This window comes from Squalius cephalus (assembly GCF_949319135.1).
Source record: "Squalius cephalus genome assembly, chromosome: 10".
Taxonomy (NCBI): domain Eukaryota; kingdom Metazoa; phylum Chordata; class Actinopteri; order Cypriniformes; family Leuciscidae; genus Squalius; species Squalius cephalus.
This window is the reverse complement of record NC_137131.1, coordinates 24554123-24567105: the sequence shown is the minus strand read 5'-3', so window position 1 is coordinate 24567105 and position 12983 is coordinate 24554123.

The window sequence follows — 12983 nt, the reverse complement described above, 5'->3', positions numbered from 1 at the left end:
TGCTTCGGTGTGCGCGTGCTGTGTCTTCCGGCGCGCGTGCGAGCGCGGGAGCTTCAAAGAGTCTCTTTCTTTGAGGTGAAGTTGCCGGGAATGATTCAGGCTAAGTTCATTCAGCTCGTGAATGAACAGAGGCGAATAGGAAAATGAAACTAGACTATAGAAAAACATAAAAAGAAATAAAAGAGAAGAAAAGAGAAGAAGAACACTTTTTATCAGTGTCCTGTGTACGCCTCCTTTTTCGTGGATGACGAATCAGTTTAGAGCAGGAAGATTGTCCTGGTGTGTTAATGCTGCCCGACCCTCGTGTGGAATCACGAGGGGGCAAAATGTGATATTATGCTCGGGGAATTAAAACGCATGGAACCATAACGTTTATCACAGTCTCTTATCAAAAATCTCCTTCGTTGTGCACAGGGGATTAAAACAATACTAAGAACGACTATTGACAAAGATAGCAACATAGAGATACATTATTTTGTTGACACAAAGGCACTTTAAGATTACATTACTGTAATTCAAAAACACAACTACTCTAATATCATTCTGGGGAACATGCAAATCACCCAGAACACTCTTTATACAGTTGTAATAGTTGGTAAAATGAGATTTTACTAGTGGAAGTCCATATATGGTAATGTGCGTGTCTGCGTGTATCTGTGAGTTTTGGAATGTGTGTGCGTTGGAATGTTGCGCCCCCGTTATCAATGAGATCGGGTTACAGGATGTGATTCTACTGGGAGAACATTCTTCAGAGAAAAATACATTTCAAAGCCAACACTCGAAGATCATAACTATACGATCACAACAACATTAATCACACATACATACAGGAAGTTCAGATACAAGTCTGAGTTACATACATTAAAAGGATATTAAGTTAAACACAACGGATGATTGTGTGTGTGTGTGTGTGTGTATGTATGTGTGTGTGTGTGTCATTCAGAATTCAGGCTGCTTTTGTGAACTCTTGTCCTTCCCCCCACCCTTTCGGTGGGGGGGGGGGTTTCAAGATGTGAGTCCCGTGAGTTGGCGAGATTTGAATCAAGGGACTAGGTCGACCCTTTTGCTCAACGCTCGGCTTGTTATAAATGTGTCATGTGCCAGGGGGGCCCTAGCCCGAGCGGCGCCCCCGCTGGTCAACATGCCCCAAGGGGGTCGTAAACAGAATGCTCTTTGTTTACCCTGCAAATCAGGAGTCGCCAATTCAGAACATCTGGCCGGATGGACTGGCAGTGTCGTTACATCTCCCCCTTTTCGTCGGATGAAGTCCCTGTGTGGACATCATCGGACGACAATCATCACGATGGGCTGATGACAGGTGAATCCTGATGGTCGTGTAGCAGGTGGATCATGATGGTCGTGTAGCAGGTGGTTCTTGGAGCTGAGGATTCAGCTAGATGAGGTTCGGCGTGGTCTCTGACTTAACACCCCCTTTTCGGGGATTCCGTCTGAAACCTTTGGACACAGCTTTCGTGAGCTTGGCTGTATCGCATCTCGTTGAGTCTTCTGTACAGGATGGCGACCAACCTAGTGTTAGGGTGTGGCTGATTACCTGCAAAGGTGCACAGCCCAACGTCGGCGGCGGTCCCGGCTTGGACCGCAGATTAAGTGTTCAGAACAGGTCGTCGAGACAGTGCTCGGAGGGCCGTGTTGACAGGAACAGGGTCAGTGAGTTGAGACCCCCTTTTCTCAATCCAGAGTTCCAGTCCTGGATTCAAGGTGAAGTTGAAGTTCTGGGAGGATGGTAGTTTCAGTGCTGTCTGGTACTCTTTGCTGGGAAGCTGGTACCATGTCAGGCCATCAAGGTGTAAGATGACACCTTTCAGTACTTGACGTCCCATTTTCTGGTTGAGCATGTTGACACGGCTGGTTGTGTCATGCTGGTCGTGAGTGACAGTGGCGGTGTGCACAGGTGCGTTAGCACGCCACCTTTCACCTGCTATCTCCGCTTGTGTGTTGGTGACTTTGCTGACCAGGGGGTGCAACCCGCAGATTTCTTCAGCGTTGTCTCTGAGTAAGGGTTTGCTAAGGCAGAGATAACGAATGTCTTTGGTCATAGTACACAGGTGCAGGTTTGGAGCTGAGTACCGTTGCGTGTCGCCGTCGTGGTAGGCCACCACGTCTGGAGGGCTTATCTTGATGTGGGTGTTGTTTTTCCAATCCCTGACCTTGACAATGTCTGTAAGTCTGTGGACTTGGCTTGACTCGATGATAGGCAGATTTAGGAGAAAGCCCACTTCTCTCTGCTCGGGATCGACGCAGAGTGAGATGGCGCTACCCAGAGAGTAGGCCAGGTGTTTTTGTAGAAGGTCAGCTGGCGTGTTGATGGCGGAAGCCAGCACAGTTAGCATCAGGCTTAATATCAGGTACGGTGGAATTACACCTGTGGCTAGGCTGTCATTGGAGGAGCTAACCTCCCACAGCATGTCTGTCGTTACTGCTGTAACCAGCTGAGTCTGGACAAAGTCACTCTGTAAGACAGTAAACCGAGGCTTCATGGAGTTTGCGGTCTGGTTCGCTGCATTTACACTGGACACACCAACGTTAAACAGAGTTCTGGCGGCAGCTCCGGTTCCGAGCAACGCTCCCAGGAAACGTTTGGAGCAGTGGTTGGTGCTTAGGAGTCCCGATTGTGTAGCAGTCACTTTCCCAAGTTGGTTGAACATGTATTCGACCTTGGCCTCGGCGTGAGAGAGGGAGTCCTCTGTCCATCGGGCACTTGTCCAGATGTATTGGGCTACGGAGCTGGGGTAGTGTGCTCTGTAGACCGGGCAGGGCTGGATGAGTCGAACATGCACCTGCTGGGTGTAGGTCCTGCCGTCGGTGATCTGGAGTCTTGGTCGTTCTCTCGGTGGCAGCTGTCCTCTGGTTGGCTGACAGTACAGCATGGCGAACCACAGCAGCAACCTGGTATAGACAACAGGGAGAGAGAGAGAGAAAGGGGAGAAAGAAGCCAGCAAGGGTTGTCTTTGATTGGACAGGGCAGTCTTTTTACTCCGTGGGCGGCGACTGGGTTTAGTTCGCCTTGGCCCATGTTTTGCCACATCTTGCTGTCGGCTTGTCGCTTGCTTCAGTGTCTCGTCAGTGTCTCTGGTGCTGCGGTGTGCAGCACATGATGCGTTATAGACGAACATTAGCAGTTTATCCCCCTTTGTGCGCCGTGGCATTACATGCCTTGGCATAGTGATGTCAATCGGTGCACAACTCATAATGTTGTTCTGTATGCGCAGCATGTGCGTTGTGTCATGCACTGGTCTGAGACACTGGTTGTCAGTGAGGTCAGACGGCATGCGAGGGTGGTTGGAGGGTTTTGAGAGGTGGGCATTTAAAGTCTTTATGTAGATGTCAGAAGCCCGCATGTCCCTTATGGTTGTCTTTTCAAATAGTGGAGCCAGCGTAAGCGGCTCTGAGGTAGGTGGTGTAGCTTGTAAAGTTTTTATGCTGTGTGTAATCTTTTCAACCTTGAGGGTGGGTGGGTGGGTTGAAAGTGACCACAGCTGCTTGTTTAATGCGCCAGGCTTGGCAATGGCTTGAGTGAGGTCATGTCGCTGCAGGTCAGTCATGAACGTGAGGCAGCAGGTGTCAAAGTCTTTGGTGGGCTGTAAGGTGCAGGGTAGCGGATTCGAACCTTCAGTTGGTGCTGAGTCTGTGTCTTCCTGGCTGGCTGTGGGAGTTCCCATAAACTGTGTGACCTTTGTGACCTGACCGTCTGGCTGTGACTGGAGGGGGAAAAGTTCTCGTACTTGAGCCCAGACTTTGAGCTGTTTCAAGTCCAGTAACGGTTCAAAACGATCTAGAAGGTCTCTGCCGATGAGGAACGGAAAAGTGTCCATTTTTGAGATGAACACGGGATGGACTAGACTCAAAGGACCAATCGTCAGGTGAATGTGGGCTACCTGTTCGAGCCGGATGTCATGTTGACTGTATGACTGTACGTTCAGTTCACAAGTTTGAGGTGTAAGAGTTTGATCTTGTCTCTTAGCTTCAAATTGGAGTCTTTTGAAAAGTTGATTTGAGATGACCGTAATGTCTGATCCTGTGTCGATCAGGGCTTCCATGCTCACTTCCTTTTCCAACGTGATGTTCAGGTAGAGTTTTTGGGCCACCCCCTTTTTGATCAGGTTGCCCAGGAAAGTTGGCATGGCAGGTGTGACGGTCGATTGGTGGTTAGGACCGGTCTCGTGTAGCTTGCTGTGGAGGCAGTTAGACAGAACAGCGGTTCCTGGTACCTTGGTATTGTGGTGCCTGGTGTGGGGAAGTGTGTCTCGTTCAGGGTGTGCAGCTGTCAGCTGTGGAGCTTTGGTGATGCTGTCACCTTGTGATGTGACAGTTAGCTCTGTGGTCTGTGGATGACGAGCAGTGTTCGGGGTGCTTGGCTCAGTCAGATGGTGGTCAGACGGTTTGGTTTCAGTTCTTATGCTTAGGCATAAGATGTCTAGCTCGTCCTTCTTGTCTTTCTTGCGACGTTTCTGGTGAAGAAGCTCTTTCAGCACCCTTAGGATCTCTGCTGTCTCAGACGTGGCTGCACTGTGGTTATCTGATGTGAGCTCAGGCTTGAGCTTACCAGTGTCGTGTCGAGAGTGGTTCCACTCTCTGTCGGGGCTTGTTGTCCTGGACGGTGGAGATCGGCTCTTCTTGGGTCGCCGGCCGGCTTCCCAGAATCTTTCAGAGCGCTCGCTCTGGTGCTTTGGACGAGCACCACCGCGATTGTGTTGCCCTCTGCTGGTTTGGAACGGTCGTGACTCTCTGTAAAAATGTCTGTGACTGTGGTGTTGTGGGGCACCCTCTAAAGTCAGTTCTGAACAGTGTTCAGAGACAGAATAGATTGTGGGGTTTTTCACAGTCTTTTCAGAAATAGTCTTTTGCTTGGTGTAAGCTTTATGGGCTAAGTCACGCAGCTGTTGGGTAGACATGGTCCGTGCATCGGCCAAAACCCCAATATGATGGGATAAGGTTGGATGGAGATTCCGCAGGAAAAGAGTTTTAAAGGTAACATCCTGTTCCATCCCTGGCTCATTCCGTGCTGCGAAAAAGGATTTTCGTAGACGACTGTAGTAGGCTTGTGGGTGTTCAAGACGACCTTGCTTGAGGTCTACAGCAGCGATGAAGCCTTGATCGGAGTTTGGATCAGAGAATTCACGGATCAAAGCTTGCCTCAATTGTTGGAAGTCCGTTTTGACAGCCTGTGGTTGACGGTCTAGAAAACTACGAACATCACTACTAGCCGTTATTCTTAACAGATACAACTTGTCCCAAGCTGTCACGTTAGCGATAGTTTGCACGTGAAAGTCAATGTCCTTTAGATAAGCATGAATGTCATAATCTCCTGCAGAATCTGGATCAAACATAGGAATGTTTCGGGCTATCTTGTCAAGTTCTCGGGGGGCCGTGCCGTGGTAAGTGGCATGGGTTTTCTGGAAGGGTCCTCCCCCTTTTGCTGCTGACAGGTGTTCTTGAAAGCTGGCTGGTGATGTCTTGAGCCGTGGGCTTACATCTCCCTTTTCAGTTTTGGGTTCTTGGCTGAAAGGGTTGGGGTGGCTGGCCGGGAGAAACTCTGTGATGTGTGTTTCTCCGTTCCAGCCACTCTGCAGTCTGTAAGAATGTCTCAGTTCTGCATGAACAGTGTCAAGTTCATCTTGGAGCTCGTCTCTCTGCAGAGTAAGCTCACCGATTCTAGCTCGGGCCGTTTGCAAATGTTTTTCGCAGGCCCTGGCTTTTGCTTCTGCTTCTTTTAGTTCAGTCTCGGCTCTCTCTAGGAGAGCGTCACTTTGTTGGAGTTTTTCGTCGAGTTCTTTTCTGGTTTCTCTCTCCAACTGTTCTCTTTGGTCTGTGTCGAGGCGCAGATCTTGCAGGGCATTTCGAAGTCTTTCTACTTCTTTCTGTAGTTCTGGATCTGTGGCGTCCTCTTTCTCGCGCTGGTTCTGGGTCTCGAGGAGGAGCTGATCTAGACGACTCTGGGTACGGGCCTGGTCCTTCCAGGCCTCATCCGCTTGAAGCTTTAGCGTTGCGGCTTGCTGCTCCAGGTCGATGTTGCTCCTTTCGCTGAGCCTCGCCTGGGCGACGACGTTGTGGGAGGCGCTGCTGACGATCCTGGCCCCGTCTTCGTAGTTGTAGCTTTGGGTAGGATCGTGTGTTATCAGTTCGTCTAGCTCGGTGTCCAGTTGCGTTTGGCTCAGATGCTGCAGGTCACTGGCGTCCTTGGCTAAGTGCTCCCGACGGACCGCGGGACTGGATGCACGGGACATATTGACTTCACTGTAGGCGAGAGAAGCACAGCACACACACAAAGAGACCAATGCAAGTTCGTTCTAAGGTTAATGAGCTATACTCATACGGGCTATGCCGTTTATGAGAATTTTGGGCTAACTGATGCACAGTTAGACAGTTAGCGGAGCCAATTGACTTGGGTCGAAGGACCCGAACTAGAGATTTGACAGGCAGTAGCCTCGCGGGTCACGTGATGACACTGCTGCTTGGTCTGTCGCCCTATTATTTAGCTTCCTTGGTGGCTCTCACAGGTTACTTGTCTCTAGGTGAAATGAAAGAAACAAATCACAACAGAACAAAGGATAGAAAAGACTGAGGTAAAACAAAACACTAGTGATGACTAGGTCTGAAATTAAATAAACAGAATAGTAACACAGTACGTGTTCAAGAGGATAAAGAGACCTAAGCTATTACCACTGCTAGGGTTTAAGATAGGCCAACAGGTGAGTGGGGGCTATCGGGGTAGGAAACCTAGGAAGGTGGTATGGTTTAGAGAAGAGGTGGGCCAAACACTTAAAATATCCGGGAGATATCTAGTATTCTGTGGCTTATATTAAGTGGAATGGGTTTTACTAAATTTAGATTAACCTGTGGTGAATTGAAGCCGCTCTGGTGGGACCCGTGGCTCAGTCAACCCCTCCGACGGTTCCCAACACTTGACCGCAGTGTTCTCGGGCAACTTCGTTTTCTCCCTGTACCTCGCTGCGCCCTCTCAGACAACTTGCGACTTTAAAACACAACCTGGCAACACCAAGGTTTCCCCGGCCAGACAATACGGCAAAATTGGGTTTTAGCCCGGAACTCTCCGAAGAGTGGCCCACTTTTAGGCCTCAGTTCGGGTTTATTGTCCCAAAAATTGCTTTGTGTGTGTCGGCTGGCGCGGTTGACCTTTGGAGTGCCAAATTGCTAATGTCACAGTTGCGTGCCGCAACGATGGTACGGGATTCGGAAGTGTCCGAAACTCACAGAACGGCAAGTGTCAGTAACGCCGGTTGGGCAACCTCGCTCGCGGAAACCAACCCGAGATGACTGCAACTCCCCACAGTGCTCTAGTGAATGCCACCTATAAATACACAAAGGATAAACAAGTGAAACTTAAAGTGAATTAAGGCTAGTCTGTTTAAACCAAATGGATTAGTTATTTATGTGGCAATAAGAGTCAAAAGGTTTTACTAAATAATAATAAAATGAAAGGAGATTATGATAATGTTACTTATCAAAATGACCTAACCCAAAAGAGAGAAGGAAAAGAATAACAGTAGAAATAAAATAATAGAATAAAAATTAAAAAAATAAAATCAAAATGAAATGACAGGATGAACCCAGGAGAAGAGGCAGGCCGCCGTAGTGGGTTTTCACCACAAGGGGGCGTGCTCCCTCTCTGTGCTTAACCTGGCAAACAGAGAACTTAATTCAAATCAAAAATTCAAAACTTGTTTAAATTAAAATTTAAAATAAGCATGTAAGGAAATGTAAAAATCAGAATGATATCTTATAATAATCCAGATACACTAAAGTATCAGTCCTATTTATAAAAATAATCAGGAGAGAAAGACGATATAAAAGAGTGAAAGGAGGAAAACAGTGATGCCGACTTAGTATCCACAAGGCCACACGGTGGTGCTGTTTCCTCCAAGTGGATATCAGTGGGTGAATAGACAACTCAATGTAAATTTAAAATTCAAACTAGTTCAAATCAAATTTAAATGAGCATGTAAAGAAACGGAGAACTCAGAATAATATCCCATGATAATTAATGGTAACAGTGAAGTGTCATCCATAACTATAAAATAAATCAAAAGAGAAAAGTGGAAATAAACAATTCCCGACAGGATTTGAAGAGAGAGAAAAGAGAGCTGAGTGAACCGACCTAGCGGGAGGCGGCCACTAGGTGCCGTTGTTTCCTCTAAGGGAATGGCTGAGATTTAATCTGAGTTTTAATCCAAATCTTGTTTGAACCAAACTCAGAGTAAATGTATCAGTCAAAAGCAGGAAAATTGTCTAACACAAAATAATATTTGCACGAGCAAAGCTATAAATGCGAATAGTTATTTAGAGTTTAAACATTCATTCACAGGGAAATGAATTCAGCCGTAAAGAGAGCGTTATCTGATAACTGGCCACGAGATGGCGTTGTTGCACTCATGCAGGCGGAAATCAGAGGGGAAAGGGGTAATTTGAGGCTGCTAACATTTAAAGAACGCCCTCTGGCGTTTAGTCAATGGAATTACACCACTTCAATGTGATTCAAACGCCACGAGCTTTCAGCTCGCGTCACGCGCTGATTTCTACAACAATCACAAATTAGACAGAGGTCTCGGCGGACCTTTTGGTGCTATTAATTCTGCACAGGAGAGTATGGCGGGGTTTCTTCGCCGCAAATACTCAAATGTGGACAACAGGAATTTTCCGTCTGTTGCTAGACTCCCATACACACTTTATCAAAATAGCACTTATGATTTAATGTGTCGGTTTAAAAATTGGGTAGCTAATCCATTTTTTTCGACCAGGAGTTTTATCGTTTATTTTTGAATATCACTGTGGCTAACCACGAATTCAATAACGATATAGCATGCATGCAAGGTCTAAATGTTTAAAAAGGAATCTCGCTTTAGAAACATATTTATTAATACCGGTAGTACGCACGTGAGAATTCTTCATTCACAGCGATTTAAAACAAATATTAGAAATGTATCAACTGCAGAGATATTTCTTCATCTCTTAACAGGACATTTGTAATATTAAATAGCTACTGCAGTGTAGCATTTAACAGTGCTAAAACTGTCTAGGCATATTTTAGCAATTTGTTAAAATGTAACGTTAGGTCTACTGACTTCGGCTTTTTGCCTTGGGCAGTTAGGAGTGAGTTCGCGATGCGACTTATCTCACGATTTCATAATTTCATAAAATATGTGCACAAAAATTATTAATAACCATATAAACAGATTGCAATTGAATATTGTTCATAACACAAAGTTTGAAACGTGCCCGCATTCTCCACCATCTCTGTAACGAATATGACTTAGCTCAAATGATTATAGGGAATCAAAATTATGAATCGGGTTGATTCATCTATATTCTTACAATATTAATAAATTATTGAAGCTGAAATTTAGACTTAGTCGTATACATCAATGTTCAATTACAATGAATTATAATTCAATCATTAATATACCAAAATGTCCCTCTTTCAGATCAATTAATCAGAATAATTCTAAGGGAAATTAATGTATTAATTAAACAGTTGTTTGTCCCGCAAACTGGTCGTAAAATTAATTCCATCAACTTCTCAACAAAATTATCTCTTTCTTATAATTCGAAGAAAGCTATATTTTCTGGCCAAGAAAATTACTTTCTTGTTCTTATAAAATGTAGGTTACTTAACAGTAGCGCCTTTGTAAAGCGTAGCTTGATCATCGTTTCATTGACTTGTAAAATGAACACTTATACAGAGACAATCTCGGATATAATGGGTTTTTAATAATTGGACTAATACTACATCGAACTAAGGAATACAAGTTCTACAATTTACACGAGTAAATATGTATGTACAGGACACGTAAACAAAATACAAGACTAAACGGATAACAGATGAGAGAGGGAGAGGAAGGGAGAAAGTGAAACTAAAGTTCAGGACGAGAGAGATCACCGAGGTGATCTCAGCATGGCAAAAACACAGGCAGTAATCTTGAGAGACAACAAGGAATCAAATCACATTAAAAGTTCAGTAAACTTATCTTGCAAAATGGTTCTCTTTGTTGCCGAAGAACGCCGAGTTCGTGCGTGTGTCCTAAGAGCAGCTGCGTGTGTTTCTTTAAGAAAGCAGGGCTTGCTTCGGTGTGCGCGTGCTGTGTCTTCCGGCGCGCGTGCGAGCGCGGGAGCTTCAAAGAGTCTCTTTCTTTGAGGTGAAGTTGCCGGGAATGATTCAGGCTAAGTTCATTCAGCTCGTGAATGAACAGAGGCGAATAGGAAAATGAAACTAGACTATAGAAAAACATAAAAAGAAATAAAAGAGAAGAAAAGAGAAGCAGGCCGAAGCCGGTCCGGACTTGGGTTTTGGAGGAGGAAGAAGAGAGCGAGAATTGAGGGTTTGGACTTTTTATCAGTGTCCTGTGTACGCCTCCTTTTTCGTGGATGACGAATCAGTTTAGAGCAGGAAGATTGTCCTGGTGTGTTAATGCTGCCCGACCCTCGTGTGGAATCACGAGGGGGCAAAATGTGATATTATGCTCGGGGAATTAAAACGCATGGAACCATAACGTTTATCACAGTCTCTTATCAAAAATCTCCTTCGTTGTGCACAGGGGATTAAAACAATACTAAGAACGACTATTGACAAAGATAGCAACATAGAGATACATTATTTTGTTGACACAAAGGCACTTTAAGATTACATTACTGTAATTCAAAAACACAACTACTCTAATATCATTCTGGGGAACATGCAAATCACCCAGAACACTCTTTATAAAGTTGTAATAGTTGGTAAAATGAGATTTTACTAGTGGAAGTCCATATATGGTAATGTGCGTGTCTGCGTGTATCTGTGAGTTTTGGAATGTGTGTGCGTTGGAATGTTGCGCCCCCGTTATCAATGAGATCGGGTTACAGGATGCGATTCTACTGGGAGAACATTCTTCAGAGAAAAATACATTTCAAAGCCAACACTCGAAGATCATAACTATACGATCACAACAACATTAATCACACATACATACAGGAAGTTCAGATACAAGTCTGAGTTACATACATTAAAAGGATATTAAGTTAAACACAACGGATGATTGTGTGTGTGTGTGTGTATGTATGTGTGTGTGTGTGTCATTCAGAATTCAGGCTGCTTTTGTGAACTCTTGTCCTTCCCCCCACCCTTTCGGGGGGGGGGGGGGGGGTCAAGATGTGAGTCCCGTGAGTTGGCGAGATTTGAATCAAGGGACTAGGTCGACCCTTTTGCTCAACGCTCGGCTTGTTATAAATGTGTCATGTGCCAGGGGGGCCCTAGCCCGAGCGGCGCCCCCGCTGGTCAACATGCCCCAAGGGGGTCGTAAACAGAATGCTCTTTGTTTACCCTGCAAATCAGGAGTCGCCAATTCAGAACATCTGGCCGGATGGACTGGCAGTGTCGTTACACCGGCAACATGGGGTTTGCATCCTGAACTATCTTGACGACTGGCTGATTCTAGCTCACTCTCAGGTTTGCGAACACAGGGACCTGGTGCTCCGGCACCTCGCCCTTCTGGGCCTTCAGGTCAACTGGGAAAAAAGCAAACTCGCCCCCGTGCAGTGGATCTCTTTTCTCGTTATGGAAATCGACTCGGTCGCCATGTACGCGCAGCTTACGAGCGAGCGCGCGCAGTCACTGCTGAAATGTCTGAGTCAATTCAAGGGCAAGAGTGCGGTTCCACTGAAGTTATTTCAGAAGCTCCTGGGGCATATGCAAACCGCAACGGCAGCCACGCTGCTCGGACTGCTTCATATGAGACCTCTTCAGCACTGGCTTCGCAATCGAGTCCCGAGATGGGCATGGCAACAGGGCATGCTCCGAGTACCAGTTACTCGGGCCTGCCGTCAGACCTTCACCCCGTGGTCGAACCTCTCCTTTGTACGGGCTGGAGTGCCCTTAGAACGAGTGTCCAGGCATGTTGTTGTCTCAACAGATGCCTCTGCCACGGGCTGGGGTGTCATGTGTAATGGACATGCTGCTGCGGGCTCCTGGACAGGACCCCAGCGCCTTTGGCATGTCAATTGGTTGGCTCTGCACCATTTTTGAACGTTGCTCAAGGACCAACACGTACTAGTCCGTTCAGACAGCACAGCGACAGTAGCGTACATCAACCGAAAAGGTGGTCTGCGCTCCCGCCGTATGTCGTAACTCGCCCGCCATCTCCTCTTATGGAGTCAGACGCATCTGAGGTCACTTCGATTCATTTACATCCCGGGAGAGCTGAATCGTGCAGCCGACAAGCTCTCACGATTTCTGCCACATCCCGGGGAATGGAGACTCCATCCCCAGATGGTTCAGCTGATTTGGGAACAGTTCAGCTACGTACATGTACATCTGTTTGCCTCCCCAGACACTTCCCACTGCCGCTGGTTTTATTCCCTAACCGAGGGGACCCTCGGCTCAGATGCACTAGCGCACAGCTGGCCACCAGGCCTCCGCAAGTATTCGTTTCCCCCAGTGAGCCTTCTTGCACAGGTCCTGTGTAAGATCAGGGAGGACGAGGAGCAGGTCCTTCTGGTTGCGCCTCATTGGCCCACCCGGACTTGGTTCTCTGAACTGGTGCTCCTCACGACAGCCCCTCCCTGGCCAATCCCTCTGAGGAAGGACCTCCTTTCTCAGAGACGGGGCACCCTCTGGCACCCACGTCCCAAACTGTGGAACCTGCATGTGTGGGTTCTGAACGGGACGCGGCAGGTTTAAGTACCCTACCACCTCAGTTGGTGGCTACCATCACTTCAGCTAAGGCCTTGTCCACGAGACACGTCTATGCTCTGAATTGGAACCTCTTCGTCACTTGTTCTTCTCGCCGAGAAGATCCCAGGAAATGCCCGATCGGGTCGGTGCTCTCCTTCCTCCAAGAAGAGTTGGAACGAAGGCTGTCTCCTTCCACCCTGAAGGTTTACGTGGCTGCAATCTCTGCGCACCACAACCTTGTGGAGTCAAAACGGTGGGACAGCATGACCTGGTTGTCAGGTTCCTTAGGGGGGCGAGG